A 6619-nucleotide genomic window follows, 5' to 3' on the forward strand; every position below is an offset into this window, starting at 1 on the left:
ACGCAAGTAAGGAGCACACTGGGTATCAGAGCATGTCTCAGGGGAGGGGTCTGAGTGGACTTCCTGGAAGAGATGGTAAAGATAGGAATAAATTAAAACAGTTGTCTCAGACGAATGTGTCCAATTATCACCTGGAACACATCAAAAATGCAGGACCCCCCTACCCCGATTTCCCCAGACCAAACATCCCCAGAGTCTGATTTAGTAGGTGGGTGCCCCAAAATCAGCACTCAGGGGATTCTGTGGCAGTGGTCCGAGAACCATACTGGCCTTTGACATGGGAGGCAGGACAACATCCCAGATGGTGCAGCAGCTGCCACATGCAGTGAGAGAGAGTGAGACAAGCCCTTGCAAGAAACAGGCGGTCCTGCTGGAGCCACAAACCACAGTCACAAGAAACAGAGGTAATCAAGGGGACAACTAGTTTTAGGCACTTATATAGAAAAGAGTAAGTTAACCTCTATTCTGAGTGCCCACTGTGCTAAGCATTTTACGGAACACTAACTCACATCATTACTCATGCCAGCTGGGGGATGGGAGCATTAGTATCGCCATGTTATGGATGAGGACACTAAGCTCGGAGAAGTGTTCCGGATTCCTCACCATTCTCTTCCTCTTCCTCTTCTACCCCTGGGTCTGCTTCGTTTCTTTTCCTTTTTTTTTTTTTTTTTTTGTTATTTTATTAATTGAGGTAAAATTCACATAACATCAAATTTACCATTTTAAAGTGTATGACTCAATGGAATTCAGTACATTTACAATGTTGTGCAACGATCACCACTATTTAGTTCCAGAACATTTTCATCATCCAAAAGGAAATCCCATACCCATGAGCAGTGCTTCCCCTGCCAACCCCCAGCCCCTGGCAACCACGAATCTGCTTTGTCTCTGTGGATTTGCCTATTCCCAATATTTCACATAAATGGAATCATACAATATGGGGCCTTTTTGTGTCTGGCTTCTTTTACTTTGCAGAAGGTTTTCAAGGTTCATCTGTGATGCAGCATGTATCAGTGCTTCATTTCTTTTCACAGAAAAGAGCTGTGAAAAAATTCCATTGTACGGGCTCTCGCACTCTCTGGGGAAGGCGGAAGCACAGGTAAACCAAGATTTCATTTCCAAGATGGAAAGTCCATCAGACTCAGCTGTGACTTTACCCAGCGCTCCACAGGGCTGTGCCAATCCATCACCTCCCCCACACGAATAGTTCAAGAAAACAATCTGTGAGTGCAACACTTAGAGAACGATTAAGGAAAACAAGAACTTCATTTAATTCCCATAATTAAATGGCGTGGTAAAGTGTCTTAAAGTCAAGAATGAAAAAAACAATCATTTTGACCCACCTCCTAGAGTAATGGAAATAAAACCAAAAATAAACAAATGGGACCTAATGAAACTTAAAAGCTTTTGCACAGCAAAGGAAACTATAAACAAGACGAAAAGACAACCCTCAGAATGGAAGAAAATATTTGCAAATGAATCAAGGGACAAAGGATTAATCTCCAAAATATATAAACAGCCCATGCAGCTCAATATTAAAAAAACAAACAACCCAATCAAAAAATGGGCAGAAGACCTAAATAGACATTTCTCCGAAGAAGACATACAGATGGCCAAGAAGCACATGAAAAGCTGCTCAACATCACTAATTATTAGAGAAACGCAAATCAAAACTACAATGAGGTATCACCTCACACTGGTTAGAATGGGCATCACCAGAAAATCTACAAACAACAAATGCTAGAGAGGGTATGGAGAAAAGGGAACCCTCTTGCACTGTTGGTGGGAATGTAAATTTACACAGCCACTATGGAGAACAGTATGGAGGTTCCTTAAAAAACTAAAAATAGGGCTTCCCTTGTGGCACAGTGGTTAAGAACCTGCCTGCCAATGCAGGGGACACAGGTTCGAGCCCTGGTCCGGGAAGATCTCACATGCCTTGGAGCAACTAAGCCCGTGCGCCACAACTACCAAAGCCCGCATGCCTAGAGCCTGTGCTCCGCAACAAGAGAAGTCACCGCTATGAGAAGCCCACGCACCGCAAAGAAGAGTAGCCCCTGCTCGCCACAACTAGAGAAAGCCTGTGCACAGCAACAAAGACCCAACGCAGCCAAAAATAAAATAAATTTAAAAAAGAATTCCACTATAAAAAAAATAAAAATAAAAATACAATTACCATATGACCCAGCAATCCCACTACTGGGCATATACCCAGAGAAAACCATAATTCAAAAAGCCACATACACCCCAATGTTCATTGCAGCACTATTTACAATAGCCAGGTCATGGAAGCAACGTAAATGCCCATCGACTGATGAATGGATATAGAAGATGTGGTACATATATACAATGGAATATTACTCAGCCATAAAAAGGAACGAAATTGCGTCATTTGTAGAGATGTGGATGGACTTAGAGACTGTCATACAGAGTGAAGTAAGTCAGAAAGAGAAAAACAATATCGTATATTAACGCATATATGTGGAACCTAGAAAAATGGTACAGATGAACTGGTTTGCGGGGCAGAAATAGAGACACAGATGTAGAGAACAAATGTATGGACACCAAGGGGGGAAAGTGTGTGTGGGGGGTGGTGGTGGTGGGATGAACTGGGAGATTGGGATTGACATGTATACATTAATATGTATAAAATGGATAACTAATAAGAACCTGCTATATAAAAATAAATAAATAAATAAATAAAAATTTTTAAAAATCAGATCTTTTCAGAGAAGCCAGCATCTTTAGCAGAAGAAAACTGGAATTTCAAGAAAATTTTAAACACATCGTGAGGTAGAAGAAAATACATATTTGAAAAATACTTTTAAGAATATCGATGCAAGTGAATCTATATCACTGGATACTGGGTCACGCAGAGGTCTCCAAAATGATTTTGTGAAGGAGAATTCTTCCCAAACAAGGATTAAATGAAGAAAAAGCAAAATAGGTGGAGATTCGGGAGAAAGAAGACCTTCTTCACAGGCTAAAACTAGTCAAACTGTATCACTCAAAGAATGACCTGTCCCAGTTACAGCTGTTAATAAGGAAGTGAAGAAGTTGTAGGCAGATGTTACTCTGTGAGCTGCAATCAACTATGTCTGAAAAGAACAAGAAACTGAGCCTCACCCATTTGATAGATCACTATGTGTAAGATGATATATTGCTACACTCTAACAGAAATGAAGAAGAATTCGTACGAGTTTCATTCATATTTTTTTCTCCAGAGTATCTTTGAGAATGACAACATAATAAAAAAGATGCTTATATATTTTAAAGAGAAGGTATCAACCACTAGAGCTTAGAGAAAGGTATCCTGATGAAAGCCAATTTGGGAACTCTGTTATGATCTAAATATAAACCAAGTTCTAAAATGAAAATTCAGTATTTTGGATAAATTTGCTAAAGGAAACAACATTTAAATAAATATGAAAAATGTTAATAATGATTAAAAAATAATTTGGACAATCCTGGAAGTAGTTTTAATGCATTGTTTTGTTTATTGTGGTAAAAAAAAAAAGTTTTATTGTAAATGTTAAAAAACAGTCCAACCAGGTGAATGTCTAAACCAAAATGGGTCTAAAAATGCCTGCCTCTCTCATTTTATGACCCTTGTTTCCATCCATTTACCACATATTTCCGTCTGGCTGGTCTAGTAGATAAACTCATATGTCAAAAAAAATTCCAACGTATAGATATGCCATATATTGTTTATCCATTCATCTGCTGATGGACGTTTGGGTTGCTTCTACCTTTTGGCTACTGTGAATAGGGCATCTATGAATCTTTGTGTACAAGTGTTTGTTGCAACACCTGTTTTCAATTTTGGGGTATATACCTAGGAGTGCAATTGCTGGCTCACCCTAGGGGTTTTAGGGTTTCCACCCCAATGACTGTGGTAAATAGTACATCTGGATGGCCTCCTTTGAGCTCATGATGCCATGCAGTGCCCACAGCCTGACAGCAGTGAAGAGAGATGATCGACTGTCTGTTTTAAGAGAAGGGGCTCTTATGATCACCCCAGCAGTAGAACTCCAGTACACACATAGATCATGGTTAAAGCTGGGACAGGAAGCAGTGCCCAGACAGAGCCTCCTCCTTTGCCTTCTTCTTTTTTTTTTTAATTTATTTTTGGCTGCATTGGGTCTTCGTTGCTGCGCGCGGGCTTTCTCTAGTTGCGGCGAGCGGGGGATACTCTTCCTTGTGGTGCGCAGGCTTCTCATTGCAGTGGCTTCTCTTGTTGTGGAGCACGGGCTCTAGGCGTGTGAGCTTCAGTAGTTGTGGCTCGTGAGCTCTAAAGCGCAGGCTCAGTAGTTGTGGCACACGGGCCTAGTTGCTCGGCGGCATGTGGGATCTTCCCGGATCAGGGCTTGAACCCGTGTCCCCTGCATTGGCAGGCGGATTCTTAACCACTGTGCCACCAAGGCGGTCCCGGGATTCAGACTTTTAACTCAGCCTCATTTCTGTGCTTTTAATCACTTTACACTTAATGCGTCTGAGGTTTTCAAGGTGTAAAGTACCTTCTCATTATAATCATTTTTGGGGGTGGAGAGCACTCTGCGTGTATTGAAAGGATGGCTGGTTAAACTGGAATGAGTTTTACTGGTATTCACGGGAAAGAAAGTTACATTTGTTATGGGAAATTACCTTTCAAATTTTTGACATAATCCTCTCCAGCAAGGCTGTTTGTTGACATCAGCATCTCCAGCTCTACACCACATTTATATTTAAATTGTGCACCTACTTACCTCCTGCAGAGCTGCCATCTAAAAAGGCCACAAGGACAGGAAGCAGGAGATTAGTACAGATTTGTAGCTGGGCTCCCAAGACGGTCTCACCCAGTCTGACAATCACCAAGTCTTAACTCTCCGGCTTAGACCTCACCTGGGAACTTCAGACTCATATATCCAACTACCTACTGATTGCTCACATCATCTCCTACTCAACATGTTCAAAACCAAACTCCTGACTTCTACCCCAGACCTGCTCCATCTGCCTGTAGCCTTCCCCATCTCAGCAAACGGCAGCTTCATCCTTCCACAGGTGCTCAGGCCCCAAGCCTTGCCATCATCCTTGCCTTCTCTCTTACATCTACCTATACATCTAATAGTAACTCCTTCAAATCGTGTTGGCTGTCTCTTCCAGTGCGCCCAGAATCCCCCCACTTCTTATCACTACCACCATGGTCCATGCAGATGTAGTAGCTGGTGTAAAGAAACACGAGACGGCCTCCCCTCCTGCTTGGCAAGCATCGTCTGCCTTGTTCTTAAATCGTGAGTCTCCAGGCAGGTTGCTACCTCTTTCAGGTTTTCATTGTCTGATGGATTTTCTGCCTATCCTCCCACCCTTCTCCATTTCTGGCCCCAGGACATAGATTTCCCTTCCCACCTGCTGAAAAATAATCATCATCAATAGTTTATTGGTCCTGGGATAAACCATAATGGAAAGAATATAAAACAGAATGTATATGTGTGTGTAACTGAGTCACTTTGCCGTACAACAGAAATTAACACAACATTGTAAATCAACTATACTTCAATTAAAAAATAAATTTAAAAAATAGTTTATTGGAACCCAGCCCCCTAACACATAGTATTACAGTGAGCACTCTTTGGAGACAGACTTCTGGGTTCACCATCTCAGCTTTGATATTCACTAGCTGTGGGACTCGGGTCAGATGATTTAACCTCTCTGCCTCAGTTTCCTCATCTGTAAAAATGAGAGTAATAACACCTACTTCATAGGGCTATTATGAGGACTGAATAAATTAATGCATGTAAAAAGTTTAGATCCATCCCTGGCACATAGTAAGTGCTCAGAAGATGGTAGGTATTATAAAAATTTACATACATTATCTCATTTAAATTTAGTATAGCAGTTAGGAACCTAGGTTCACCTCTCAGTTTCACCATTTCTTAGCTGTGAGGCCTTGGACAAGGACCTAGCCTCTCCATGCCTCAGTTACCATATTTGAAACGGGGATAGCTAGCGTTGTAGTAAATTGTATAAGGGTTCAATAAATGTTAACTATTGTCATTCAGTTTTGACACCAGCCCCATGAGACCGCAGAGCAAACACATAGTGAAGCTTGACCAATTGTGTCACTGTCTGCAGGTGGGCGGATTACTCTCTGTTTTTTCAGGGATAAATAATAAGAGAGCTTATCGTGGAATTATCGTACAAAGCACAAATAAAAATTAGCTATTACGATCCCCATTTTTATTGATGAGAAAGCTGATGATCAAAGAGAGGTAAGGGCATAGGCTTAGGATAAAAACCTAAAACAAATCCCAGCTTGGTCATGAAACAGCTGTGCCATCCTGGGCAAATGATTTAATCTCTTTGAAGTTTAATTTCCTTATCTTTAAAATGCTGATTAAATGGGCAAGACTTGTGGGGTTGTTATGATGATGATATGAGATCTGTAAGTAAAATGCTTAACATGGTATTCTTACTATGATTCTCATTTTTATCTACAGGAAGATGGAGGTTGAGAGAGGTCAGGTGACTTGCCCAAGGGCACAGAGAGTCTGTGGCAGATTCAAACTTCAAGGCCACATCCACCTGCTCCAGATTCCTGTCCTCCTGACACCACATTAAGCCTCCATTCAGGAAATGGGAG

The 6619-nt window shown here is 41.3% G+C and overlaps 1 pseudogene across 1 annotated transcript; it reads left to right on the forward strand.

Moving 5' to 3' along the window:
• Window positions 1-1108: 1108 nt before the first annotated feature.
• LOC309968920 (swi5-dependent recombination DNA repair protein 1 homolog) lies at window positions 1109-3235 on the forward strand (annotated as a pseudogene). The gene is made up of 2 exons: window positions 1109-1309; window positions 2721-3235. The product of its transcript is annotated as a swi5-dependent recombination DNA repair protein 1 homolog (transcript).
• Window positions 3236-6619: the final 3384 nt, after the last annotated feature.

This window comes from Leucopleurus acutus (genome assembly GCF_964270905.1).
Source record: "Leucopleurus acutus genome assembly, chromosome: 11".
In the NCBI taxonomy this organism is placed as follows: domain Eukaryota; kingdom Metazoa; phylum Chordata; class Mammalia; order Artiodactyla; family Delphinidae; genus Leucopleurus; species Leucopleurus acutus.